General features: G+C 51.2%; 1 protein-coding gene across 1 annotated transcript in view; it reads right to left on the bottom strand.

The window, feature by feature from the left end:
* LOC125945072 (uncharacterized) overlaps positions 1–14,306 on the bottom strand; it is a 369,870-nt gene that overhangs the window by 94,925 nt on the left and 260,639 nt on the right. The gene's annotated exons all lie outside the window — the stretch shown is intronic.

The raw sequence follows: 14,306 nt of genomic DNA, 5'->3' as shown, positions 1-14,306 counted from the left end.
ACCAGCGGAAACATAACACTAGACGCGCGGGGAGGCAGCGCACGCGAAGGGATCAGCCATCTCGGATGGCCCAAGCTTGAACTCAGCGCAGATAAACTCCAAAATGAAGAGCGTGACTCACATATGTATGTGAGTCACGCTTTTGCAAACAGCTCTATTGGGTCGACCATCGATACGTGTTCTCGACATACTGTCACACCTAGAGGCAGTTGAGGCCAACAAACAAACCGAAGCAAGAAACATGGTGTCCCCCGAGGCAAGATCAGAGATCTGCCAACTCTTCACAGGACTTGGTAAAATGAAAACTGTCTAATACTGTCTACAAGGTGACACTCAAAGCGAATGCTACGCCTTATGCAGTGACAACGCCTCGACGAGTGGCTGTTCCACTTCAGCTTAAAGTCGAACAAGAACTAAAGCGAATGAAGGATCTTGGAGTGATCCAGCAGGTTTACCATGTGACACCCTGGTGTGCACCTATGGTTGCATTGAAACAGAATGGAGAGATCAGAATCTGCATTGACTACACTGAATTGAACCGCCAGCTGATCCGGGAAAGGGTCATCATGCCTACAGTTGAAGAAAACTTGGCGAAGCTGGCCAATGCAAAAGTTTTCGGCAAGCTCGATGCAAATTCTGGCTACTGGCAGACGCCCCTCGCACCTGAGTCCCAGGACTTGACCACATTTATCACGCCGTTTGGGAGACTTCAGTTCCCGCGATTACCTTTTGGCATTGCGACAGCGCCAGAATTCTTTCAGCGAGAAATGCTTCGCATTCTTGAGGGACTCCCTGGAGTAGCATGCCACCAGGACGACGTCGTCGTTTTTGGGAAGAACCAGGCGGAGCACAACGCAAACCTCACAGCAGTGCTTCAGAGGCTCAAGGACGCAGGAATGACTCTAAATGCACGCAAGTGTGAATTCAGCAAAAGAAGAGTCGTTTATTGGGCACATCTTGAATGAAGCGGGTATCGCTGCTGACCAGGAGAAAACTGAAGCCATCAGAAAGATGCCACCGCCAGAGAACACCACCGAGCTCAGGTCGTTCCTGGGCATGGTCAACCAGCTGGCAAAATTTCTCCTGGCACTGGCCGAGAATACAAAACCATTGCGAGAGCTGCTGCTGGATAAAGCAGTTTGGGTTTGGCACCAGACTCAACAAGAAGCCTTCGACCGGGTCAAGAATGACCCGACGACAACACCAGTGTTGTGCTACTACGATCCACAACGGCCTCTGACGATATCAGCTGATGCCTGCTCCTATGGCTTGGAGGCTGTTCTGCTCCAAACAAATGACGACGGCAAGCGGCAGCCAGTGGCATACGCTTCCAGGGCAATCACACCAACAGAGCAAAAGTATGCTCAGGTGGAGAAGGAGGCACTTGCTATCACATGGGCATGTGAACGTTTCAGGATGTATGTGCTCGGTCTGCAGTTCAGCATAGAGACTTATCACAAACCCTTGGTGCCTTTGTTCTCAACAAAACGCATTGACGAAATGACATCTCGACTGCAGCTCGACTGCAGCGCTTTCGCATGCGTGTGCTTGAGTATGACTTCACGATTTCACACATACCAGGAAAGGACATGCACACAGCTGATGTCTTGTCGCGTAAACCGCTGCAGTGCTCCGGCAAACACCTTACATCCGTCATAGAAGAGTATGAAATTCCGACCATTGAGCAGCTGCCAGCATCAACTGAGATGCTGAACAGGACCAAGGTCGAGCTGCAAAAAGATGCAAGGACATCACTGATCATGCACTACTGCACTACCAAATGGCCAAAAACAGGAATGCTCGCACCTGAGGCGCGCAAGTATGCAAGTGTGGCCGATGAACTGTCTGTCGTACAGGGACTCCTACTTCGGGGCACAAGGATAGTATTTCCCCCTTCATTACGTAAAGAAGTTCTGCAGCGACTACACACAGGACGCCAAGGCGTTGTGAGATGCCGAGCAAGAGCACGGGAGTCTTCGTGGTGGCCAGCAATCAGCCAGGACGTTGAAACGTACGGTGAGCAGATGCCCAACCTGCACAAGCACCATCCTGTGGCAAATGAACAGTTGCTTCAGACACCGCTCCCAGAACGCCCGTGGCAAGTGGTCGGCACAGACTTGTTCCACCACGAAGGTAGGAACTACATAGTAGCTGTTGACTACTACTCAATGTTTTTTTAATTGGAAGAGCTTTGTGGAACACAAACCAAACATGTTGTGCAGTTCCTTAGTAATTTGTTCGCTCGCTATGGCATTCCGGACCTTTTGAGGTCCGACAATGGCCCGCAGTACAGCTCACTCGAGTTCCTGCAATTTATGAGCAGTTGGGGTGTAAGACATGTGACCTCCAGCCCACATTACGCGCAAAGCAATGGCGAAGCTGAGAGAGCTGTCCAGACTGACAAGAACATCATCCGCAAATCCACGAACGTTGCGGAAGGCCTTCTTGCCCACAGAGCTACACCTGGTCCCGAGGGTTACTCGCCAGCTGAGCTTCTCATGGGCCGCAAGCTCAAAACAAACGTCCTTACTCTGCCTGGAACACTTGAGCCCAAGTGGGGATACCAGCATCAGTTCCGGCAAAACAATGCGGTCATTCGTGAGCGAGAAGCCTAACACTACAACAGGAGGCGTAAAACAAGAGACAGGCCGCCACCGCTACAGCCAGCTACAGTTGTTCAGATCAGACATGGGAGCCAACAGCAAGGAACCATCGTTGGAGATTCAAATGCACCGAGATCTTATGTTGTGCAAACGGCTAAAGGAAGCGTCCGTCGCACAAAAGCACATCTGCAAGAGGTGCCAGAAGTTGCACCACCGAACCAAGCAGGAACGGGCTGGTCAGAAGAAGCCAACCACACCACCCGCAGTGGCCGAGACATTAGACCACCGCCCCGCCTGAACCTATGAGCAAGCTGTGGGCTTGTCTTTTCAAAAGGGGAAGGTGTCGTGTCATGAGAACTCTTGACGCTTTCCAGAGAGGGCGCCAAAATGCCTGTTGGGACCCCCACCGCTAGGAAGGTTGGGACGGCTACAGTCGGCTCGTGGAGAGAGAAAGACAAACATGGCGTAACAATAAACGTATCATTCGTTCGTTCTCGTAAAACCTGACGTCTCTCGGTCTTACTCCAACCCCTCGACAACACGACAGAATGAATATGTGTGACCAAGTTCACGGACCGTTGCTATATACGGACATCCACTGTTGCCGGCCCTTCCCAATACGACTTTCATCAAGTATAAAAAAAATCACTTATCCGGCAGCGTTGTATCGCTAACCTCCAAAGAAAAGACTTCAACCCTGGGGCGCCGACAAGAGAGTACCGCTCGTTAAACAATGACAAAGGCAGTAGCACCGCTTCCTGGCATAGCAAGTTTCGCGCTCGTTATCTACACACATCGACCCCAACTCGCTCGCAAGCTTACGCACACACTATCGCCAACGTATTAAGAATATGTGAATGGGCGCACACTTGAATCAGTGCGCCAAAGCATGTGTGCCCAACTACACCAACAGCACACCAATGGGGAAGGTGAATGGTTCGTGACGGTCAACATGCAGGAGTAAGCGAGTTACTAGAGATACTACATGTTTGCTACATGCTATTAAAAAGTACAGAACAGCTACGTTCCAAGCCTTGTGTGCAGTAAGAACAAATCTATTGCAACTGAGCAAGCCGGCGAGCACTCGTGCCAGCGCCATCTTAGTTATGCATGCAAAAAGTTGTCAATAATAGGATGATCTCAGAAAAGGTAATTCAACACATTTCCCGACAGGCACTAAACACAACTTTTTTTTTTCGTTGCTGTACTATGTCTAGCAGAAGGCGCTTCTAACGTCTGGTATACATTCCAGACGGTAGAAAGAATTTTTTTCTATTTCATATTTGTATAAGGTATTGTCATCCTTATTTAAAAATGAAACGTTCTTGTCCTTTCTAGCGGCCGACTATATATGCATAGCCCCCGTAGTGGATTGTGCTCTTTCGGTAGAACCACCCAATCTGCTCCGGTCGATCAGGTCAGCTTCTCCTTGCTGCGCTTCGGGCAGCCACTTCTCGAGGCCATTTAACTCGTGTCAGGAACACTGCAGCTATGGAGGCTAGCCAGGTGAGTGAGATGAGCTCCTTGGCCGAGGTCAGCCCAGGCACCAGCGAGGGTGATGATGACAGACGTCGTACACTCATGGTGGTAATCTGCTGCGTCCTACTGATTCTACTTATCCTGCTGCTGCTGTTCTTCAGCGGAATCTTCAGCGGTGCTTCCGAAGACAGTGAGGACGCGGGCAAGACCGACCCTGCAGTCTACAGCAGCGGCGGAAAATCGTCGCCGCCGGCGACACCGAGTGCTACGACGGCGGCGAGCGAGAGCACGCCAAGAACTACGACCACTCCGCAAACCACTGCTACTTTGTCAACGACCAAGTCAACGCCAAGCACAACCACAACGACAGAGGACAGTTGGCACTACAGCCAGGACTACACGTTACCAATCTGGACATCTCTGCACAAGTACCTGTGTCCCTTCTGGGCGGACAAGCAGGGCTTTCGCAGCCACCGTCGCACGTACGGAATCGCCTTCTTCCCGTACATGTTCTGCCACTACGCGATGTACTGCTGTTACTCTCTCGACGACAACATGGAGCTGCAGCCAGAGCTACCGGACGTCGACCTTCCGCCGAGGGACGCCGTGCGCCGCATGGCCAACTTCAAAACGGAAAACCCCTACCTGGAGGTGTGGCTCGTGGTTAGGGGCCCGGACTCGGTGTTTCTTAAGCTGCTCACCAACGCCAACAACGAGAAGGCCACGTTCCAACACAATGCTATCGCCTGGATGAAAGCCAACGACTACGATGCCATCCGCATGTGGTGGAACAACGCGCCCGACTCGCTCAACCGCAGTATGGCGGAGCTCTACAATGAGACCAATGACGCTTTCATGCAGCACAATAACCGCACGTTTGGCTTCGTCTTTCCATATGGTCACTACGTGCATGCAGCGTACAACACCAGCAAGCTTGCGCACAGACGCGTTTACCACACCATCGTGTTCTACCAAGAGTACCCACGCAACCTCACCAACCGCAAGGCGACCACCTTCACGATTCGTGAATTGAAAGTCTACTCACGAAAACTCAACCAAACTGACCGCCCCGCCTTCTGCCACTTATTTCCATTTGTGGCACTCACGTACAAGATCGACCCGGCTAAATGCGAGGGTGGCAACCGCAGCAAGCCGTACAACATCCAGCCACTGGGGTACGGGCCTCCGGGACCGATAACGAAGATTGCGGGCATCCTGTCACTGCCGGAGGTGTGCGACATCTTGGACTCGTCGTGGAACCGGTCCTCCATTGAGGCCGACCAGGCAAATTTTCATCCAAATTACCAATTCGCTTGCAAAGGGGAGGACGCCATCGCTTACACCATTCAAGATGACGTGTACTATAATGTGCAGGCACTTGACGAAGAGTTTGAAGAAGAGGTGTTCGGCGTGATGAACCCCGAGTACGATGACTTCCCGGGTGTGTGTCCACCACCAATAGGTGTTCCCGGCGGTTATCCTATTGTGAAAGATGCATTCCAGATAATGGTCCACTGATGACGGTCTCCAGGAACACTTTAGCGTTTTTACCGTTGACTCTTTTTCGGGACAGAATTGTAACACCTTTGACACTGCATCGTTCTTTTATTTACCCTTTTTTACCGTTCTCCACCGCTTTAGCAGAGCACCGACATAAACATATTTTTTTTCTCGTGATCACTTCTCTTTTCATGAATTGCTGTGTGCTCACTAATCAGGGAATGGGACTACGAATAGTCAAGCGCGACAAATTATTAATAATAGCATCGTTAGCCGTTCCTACAACTAAGGTTCACCTTAAAAAGAATGCCAAAAGATATTGTCACGTTGTAGTGTCGGTGAAGAGCCAGACAGCAGCAAAACCGTGTGTCACGAACTTAATGCTTTATTGCGCGTATCGGGGAACAGAAAAACAAGTGACACTCGGAGTACAACGATAGCGGCAAGAACAATGTCGGTCGTCAAAATCTCATCTACCGATATAACGCGTCGAATAATAATGCATCAGCATTAGGAGTGCCAGAGTAGAAAAAAAGTATGTGCGTCTGAAGTATGTGAAGCCGGTCTGAGGTGTGTGAAGCCGGTCAAATTGCAAAGATAGAGAAGGGTGTAAGATTGGGCTTGTTGGGGTGTTGGGCTTGCTGCTACGCTGCGCTCCGCAACACCCCAAATAAACAAAAAACTGCTCCGTCAGGTAGACTGCTCCCTCCCTGATAGTGAGATTATATTTGGATCATCAAAACAGTGATGCGTTTATTTAGGAATACCATCGTTTCTCTCTCACACCCGCTTGTCCTCGTGCTGCTTGTCCTCGTGCCTGCTCCGTTGGGGTGTTGCTACGCTGCGCTCCGCAACACCCCAACGACCGCCGCTTCGCGTCGGCGCCCGGTACCGCGGCACAAAAGCGATCAGTATCCACTTGTTTACATCACCACAGTTCACCGAGATCGAAAGCCTTTGATCTCGGCTTTTGATCTCGGTGAAGTGTGATGAAAGCCTTTGACCAAAGGCTTCTGATCTCGTGCGCAGCTCCTACGTGCGCAGCTCCTACGCACGCAGCTCCTACGCGCTCGGCAAGGTCGCTGCGCCTTTAGCTGCGCCCGGTCCTAGAGATAAGAGAGCAACGCTCAGTAACTTGCAGCCGACGCGCGGCCGCGCAGACCAGTGCCTCAAAAGTCCCTAAGCGTTAATGTCCCTAGACACCTAGGAGCTCCACGATTGCCATGGCAACACGTGTTAAGCGGAAGTCACGTGACCCGCAGTGCCACGCCCCCGCTAGCTGTACCTACTAGCAATTGTAAAGTCGCCGCCGGGCGTCATACACATCCATTGTAAACACGGAGGCAGCTGAGGCAAGCAATGGACGCGTCACCAGGTGATCACACATGGCAGCGCCCACGGGATCGCCGCGAAAAGGGTCAATACAGTAACTCTAGAAGGCGCCGGCCGAGCGCGCCTACCTTAGCGTCCCCGCGTTGCGGCGTCGGTGGGTGCTACATGCCAGGTCGGTTTTGAACGTGGGTCAACTCAATTTTACAATTGGGCAAAGTCAATTTTAAGGGTGGGCCACCCAAATTCTGGGGGTTGGCCAAGTCAATTTTGGGAGTGGGCCAGGTTGGTTTTAAACGTTGGTCAGCTCAATTTTTGAATTGGGCAAAGTCAATTTTTTGGGTGTGGGCCACGACGTCCGTTCAATGCCGTGGCTGTACACTGTGGTATTTCGCAGTGCGAGCCGGATCAGGTCCAACACCGGGAACGTGACGTCATCACTTGGTAACGTGGGTTTTGTACCATCGGATGTTAACGCCGGACGCCGGATTTCCCGCTTCATCGGGCATATAATGCTTTCGCATTGAAAAGAATTTTGTGGGGTTATTCCGAGTGCTGTCCCAAGTGCAGATCGTTGCTAGCCTGATGGCAGATAAATGCCTTCCACAGTCCTTGAGCTTACTTACTAATTCCTTTCTCCGTCGTCGTCGTCGTCGTCGGCGGCGGCGGCGGCGGCAGCGGCAGCGGCGGAAGCGGCGCGGCGGAAGCGGCGGCGGCGGAAGCGGCGGCGGCGGAAGCGGCGGCGGCGGCGGCGGCGGCGGCAGCAGCAGCAGCAGAAGCAGCCGCCGCCGCCGCCGCCGCCGCCATCCAAAACTACCCCCCCTCCCTTACCCAAACCTTCATCCCTCCCACCTACCCGTTCCTCCGACTGGCTGACCGCTGCAACCACCCTTCACGACCAACGATTCCTTGCGGACTTAATCGGCCTAGCGCTGAAGCACGCTACGGCGTAAGCGACGCCCTGGACTGAGGGCGTCGATGCATTTTTTAAATCGCAGAATAAAGTGATTTCTCTCTCTCTATCTCCAATTGCGCTAGCTGATTCCAACTTGCGCCTGCAAATTTCCTAACTTAGTAAACGCAAAATGGGTCCAGAAAGAATTGTGCCGTCACCTGCCATGAAAGCTACAGGCTGCAGCCGCCGTTTCGCTATATCCCACATCAGAAACACGAGTACTGCGTTTGCTACACGACCAGATCTTTAAGTGCCGCTGTCAACATAACCAACAACATCATGCTTAGAGTGATACTGCAGGTTTCGTTTTAGAGAAATTTCAACGAAGCTGATGACACATGCCTTGCCCATCACCTCCCATTTTTTGTTTCTTATTTTAAGAAATACACGATCTATGGCATCAATCCAGGTTTGAGTGATATTTCCAATCACCAGGCTCTTAACGCTTTTACCGTTGGAAGGCTAAGCTTGCCAGGTACGGTGTACGTTTTTGGGCTACTGAAATAGGGGTTAAGGGCAAACTGAAGGAACTCTTTTGGCCAGCGTCGTACGTGCTTGTTCAGATGTTGCAGGTGCATCTGAACACGAATAATTTCTAGAAAGTCTTTCTTGAGGTACCTGGATGAGTCGGGCAATATCCGTCCTGGTGGAATGACGACTGACGCTCTTTTCAGTCTTGACGCAACAAATATGCTTACGCATACTTGCTGCGTAACTGCGCAGCAGGTCGTCCTCATCCGAGACGTCCTCGCAAACACTTCACGCCAAGATTTAATGCGAGATATCGAAGCCCAATAAGCTGGTTTTTAGCACGAAATAAGCAACCAGCTTAAGTCTACGAACCAATGAATCCGTCCCGCCGAGCACGTGAACATAAGGTAAAAATTTTTAATCCAGGCCACAGATCACGGGGGAGGTCAGTGATGCTGAACGTTATTTTGCGTTTTTAATGACAAAAAGAAAAAAAAAACGAAAAACAGAGTTAGTACTCAAGAGGCCACGTCGTGGGCTTGCTGGACTGCCCAAATTTGTTCAACCAGATCCGGACTGCGAATGGCAGCCTCGAACCTGGCCAGGTCCTGACTGTAATCGGCATTGGTAGTTCGGTCGCATGGCCAGAGCATATGTTTGAGGTCAAGTGTTTCATTACAGTTCGCGCACTGTGTACAGGGGAATCGTTCCGCCATGTAGTAGTGTAGGCGTTTGGGTGTGGGGTATGTATTGGTTTGAAGTAGTCTCAAAGTGAGTGCTTGTGGTCTCTTGAGTGTGGGATGTGGTGTAGCAAATTCCCTTCGGCTGAGGTAGAAGTGTTTAGTGATCTCGTTATATGTCAGTGGGGCGTCCCTGTTCTCTTGGAAATGGTCCGGACCCGTGAGGGTGGCGCTGCGGAGGGTTAGTTCTCGCGCGCTCTTATGGGCGTTGAGATTCAGGGGAGCCTTCTCTATGTTTCCCAGGTGTGCAGGGAACCAGCAGATTGAATGGAAGTGGATTTTGCTCTTTTGTATGATATGTAAGGCTTGCTGCGAGATTACACCTTTCTGAAAGGCTCTGACTGCACTACGAGAATCACTGTATATGTATGGCCTCCGGGTATCCGTTAACGCCAAGGCCAGAACCACTGCCAGAATTTCCGCAAAAAATATTGGGGTGTAATCAACGAGACGGAGAGCAAAAGACCTGTTAAGCTGATTTGAAAAAATGCCAACTCCGGTCGTCTCTAAACTTTTTGTGTTGCGTCCCCAGAAATAACCAAGCGAGACGGAAATTGACTAAGATGATCTTGAAGGAGGCCTTCAAGTATGCACACTGGAAGTTTTTTATTTTATCTTTTATTTATTTATACATATATACTGCAGCCTCAATGAGGCTATTGCAGGAGTGGGATGAACAAGCATAAGAACATTCATGAACATGAACAGGCTTCCAAGAATTCTTTCAATGGTAGTGAACGGATGCTGTTTGTGAGTGAACGGAGCGTGTTTTGGAAGATGGCGTTTGCACAAGCGCTCGCACCATGCGTTCTCAGCCTCTTATTCTTCTTCAGTTTTCATAACGATTATGATGATGACGATGATGATTTATTGGCTTCCCCTTTGAAATGGCGCGGTGAAAAATATTCAACTAGTCTGCTTGATTTAATGAGGTATATACTGTACATGTTTTTCATGCTAGCGTTTCTGTATGCGTCTCCATAACATTTTTATTTCCTAAAAATTTCTCTATCTGCCTTGTATCGTTACCTTTGCTTGTAACGGATCCGGTCGTATCAACTTATTCCCGGCCTTTTTTCTGCCGATACTATAAACGTCTCTTGCTTATCTCGACTGCTGACCCGTTGATACTTCCGTCCAAGCGCTTCAGGAAAATGCACGCTACTTGACTTCACCACCAATGAGAAACGAGCGCGCCACCGCGGCGGTCGCAACTGGCCGGACACCATCATCTCGTGGGCTGGAAAACCGGTGACGTTGAGGGCTCGCAGCTACATAATTAGACTGTTAGGGCCAAGCGTGTTATAGAATGTGGACGGTGACAGAATCATGGTCATCTTCATCATCAGGAAGTAAAAGAAAAATTCAGAGCCCTTCCACTATGCCAAGATGGAAGACCAGCGGAGCTGTACTTGTTGATAACTATATTTATATATGGTTAATTGCTATATTGATTGAATAAAGACACATAGACGTAACTTGGTTGTTGATATCGTCTTTTATTTTCTCTCTACTTTGTCATTATGGTAACCATTGCTTTGTTGTGACTGTGATGTACTGCAATTGGTTGCCGATGATATCGCGCCTACTCCCACTTCTGTTCGCGAAGGTGATCCTCACGGGAACGCTGTTGTTCTTCTTCGCTCATAGAGCGGCTCTCCGACGTTACGGATCCTTCGGACGACACGCGTTCGGCTATAGCCGCTTCCCGTCACCTTCGCGCCCATTCAAGCAGGCGCTCTTTCCATATACGTTCTTCTTCTTCAGTATACGGTCTACGCGCGTCCTGGCCATAGCAAGATCAAAGTACAACTCCTGATGACGTCGCTAGAGCGATGTCGACGTCACAAGAAAACGCGGCACAGACATTGGTGGGTACACAATGACGTTTTATTATTCCTCCATCCACTCCGGAGCCACGGAGCACCGCCGGTTTGCAGCACGCTACTGTGGATGCAATTTTGTCGACGCACGCACTTTTGGGCAATCCCATTTTTGACGATATTGTTGTGAATCACTTTAACATTACCTAATATTCTTTAAACGAACATCCGTTTTGACACCTGTGCTAAGGCACTTTATACATAAACCGATATATATCCGCCGCCAAAAATAGTTGTTCTATACGCGTCGTTTTGTCCGCGCACTCGATCCGCCAGAACACAGCCATAGACAGCTTCGCTGTAAAAACAAACGTCCTTGAACGACGCTCCTTTGTTTTATAAGAACATTGCCAATAAAAGCACGTCACCTCGCGAGCGACAAGCAACTCACAACAGCGCGCCGTTCAATGGCGTATCACTCTGATGACAGTCGTCGATCGAAACAGGCCTACTCTGGCTGCCGCAATTTCGCCATAGCTCTTCGGTAGAGCGCTTGCTTTTCCCAACGCGATTAACGTGTGCGCAATTGTGTTTTGGTCCAAGAAATGCACTTTGTTTTCTCAATACCGAGGGTGCGAAGAACAAACGTGCAACCCGTGCGAACCGTCTGGCTGAGACGGTCGGCGTGAGCTGCCCTTCGGCGAGGCGAAATGCTCTCGCATCGCATTTCCCGACCACGCCATGCTTTGCATAACAGGCGTACTTTCAACATAAATTTATACAATTCGTTACGAATTTATGTTAGAAACAGACGGTAGTAAATTTTTTATGCCTCCATGAGCGGCAATAGACACTCGTGGAGCTGTGGTGTTGGACCGGCGAATAACCAGCCCGCCACCGGCGGCGCCACTCTATCAACAGCGGAGCTGTTTAAGCCGGCCGTAGTTTGTGCCGCCTGCCGCAAAACTTCGACGAGCTATCACGTCACTGCGTTGCCTAGCAGCCACCTCGAGGAGCGGCGTGTGCTTCGTCTCCTCTTCGTGCCGTGCACATGTTGCCTTGACATTTGACGTTAAGGAGAGGGAAGGAGAGCATGCGCGCGTCGCGCGCTATGCTCGGGAGAGAGAAACAGAAAAAATTGCAGTGGCTTAGCTCGGCTATGCCAGGATATACGTAGCGTTAGCAAAGGTTCAGCTGATTATTCTTAGCTTTCCTGGTTGTCTCCTACGCTCAACCGCTAATTGCCAGGCAACTACTTCGGGATCCGATGAGTCAAGCTTCTCCGTTCTTCTGCGCTGTTGAGCAGCATTTGCGCTCTCCTTCTAAACGCCAGTCAGAAGCGCAGCGGCTCCAGCGCAGTGTCAGACTGCGACTGCACAGCGAGCGCGCGCCGGCGCCAGTGCGTCTACCACGGCTACGACGTCACTCCTCTGGAATGCGCAGACCGGCGGCGGCGGAGTGCGCGAGAGGTGCCGGCTCCGGTGGCTCCGATGCGCAAGCCGTGTGACATCACTGATCATTGCGCATGCGCAGCACGGCTCTTGGTGTGCCACGCGAGACGGGCTTGGCTAGGCCAGTGTAGCTAACGCTACAAAAGAGAGCGAGCGAGCGAGAGGGAAACAAATTGCAGCAGAACCAACGAGGCAGCGCTCAGAGCTACTGCCGACACTGCCGACGGCATCCGCGCTTCCCGATTTCCTCTCATTAGCGCCGAACGCGCCGCGCGGTGCCCAAAGCTGCAGCAGGCGCCTCTGGCGGCGGCTCGGCAGGTTTTGACCAGCCACGCCCCGGCAGCAACACTCCATTTGCTAGTAGATACAGCGTTTGACCGCTGGCGCCACGCTGCGCCGCTCGCACGTACCGCGTTTCTAGGTGGTTCCGTTCACCGAAGGCGCTCGAACGCAATGATATGGTTTGCACGAATGCAACCCTTGGAAGCTTGGCTGTATGGCGGATGTATGCTTTGATCATGCACAATGCACAATGCGGAGAGAAGAAGACGCTTCGAACGGCCGTGTTCAAAATGTGCTCTGCTGGTAACAGCGCATCGGCCCTAGGCCGAGGATCTCTTGCACCGTCTACCGTTACCGGTAATTACAAGATCGTTCTTCCTCGTTTGCCATCGGGAAACACCGTTCTCAACTCAGTGTTCCTACACGCGGACCTCGCTGGTCGGCCGTACCGCGCCCCGGATTTTCGTGATGCCCTGCTCTGGGTGCTCGATACCAAGGACATTCTCGGAGCAGGCCAGTATCAGATGAGCCATCTGTGGCTCGTCACCTGTGCCAACAGCCTTTCCAAGCAGAAGCTCGTCGATAAAGGTGAGCTACTAGTCAAAGGGCTCAAGTGCCTTGTCATCGACCCAGAAAGCCGGAACATCAAAATGAAGCTTCTGTGGCTTCCTCCTCACCTAGAACAGAAGCGTATCGTTGAAGCGTTGGAACCATATGGCATGGTGCAATCCATAACCAGAGAAATGTGGCGTTGCGAAGGCATGGAGAGTTGGCAGATGACGAATCGTGATGTAGAATTCACGCTCAAAGAAGGCCTCTCTACCAGTTCCCTCCCTCATCTTCTGACGATCTTCGGACATCAATGCTTACTTTTGATTCCCGGACGACCTCCCTTGTGCCTTCGATGCAACAGAGTCGGGCACATAAGAAGACAGTGCAAAACACCACGCTGCGCGAAATGCCACCGTTATGGTCATAACGCAGAGGCATGCGTTGGCACGTATGCTGACAAGCTTCGTGGCAGTAAACCGGTGGACGATGACACCATCGTTAACCACCTCATGGATGTAAGTGAGGTCGTAGATGCCTCTGGCGAAGCGCCTGCTGAAGACCACCGGGCTGAAGAAGTGCAAATATCGACAGCTGCGGACACAGCTACAGCGAAGGTTACTGAAGAACAAACAGTGACTAACCGTGAAAAGGACCCTTGTGCAACGTGGGCCGAATCACCACCTTTTCGGGACCAGCTTCATCCTGCCGAGGATACTGAAATGACTGAGACATCAAAGAAGCGTCCAGCGCCGGCAGATGATTTGGAGTGCTCTGGGAAAGAGCCAAAGGTCGCCGCGGCTAAGGCGAAGAAACCCCTTCATGGAGTCCCTGTGAGTGCAGATGCCGCTGCAGTTCAAGAAGTTGCTGCAGCTGCGACACCTCAGAGGGATGGGACAGGCAGAACAAAGGTAGCAGCGCTACGTGTAGGCGCTGCGCCTCAGTTGTGGAATCATGGCGGGCGCCCTTCCCTTAACGTTTGGAACACTGAATGTCCGTGGCTTACGTAGTAAGCGACGGCAGGGTCAGTTATTACACTTGTTGCGTAGCCGAGCGTTAGATGTTATTGCAATTCAGGAAACAAAAATTGAATCCGATGACGACACAGCGGCTGCTGTAGCTCC

The sequence above is a fragment of the Dermacentor silvarum genome, chromosome 4, assembly GCF_013339745.2.
Source record: "Dermacentor silvarum isolate Dsil-2018 chromosome 4, BIME_Dsil_1.4, whole genome shotgun sequence".
Taxonomy (NCBI): Eukaryota; Metazoa; Arthropoda; class Arachnida; order Ixodida; family Ixodidae; genus Dermacentor; species Dermacentor silvarum.
Note: the sequence above shows the minus strand (reverse complement) of the source record. Positions and strands in the feature narration are given on the sequence as shown.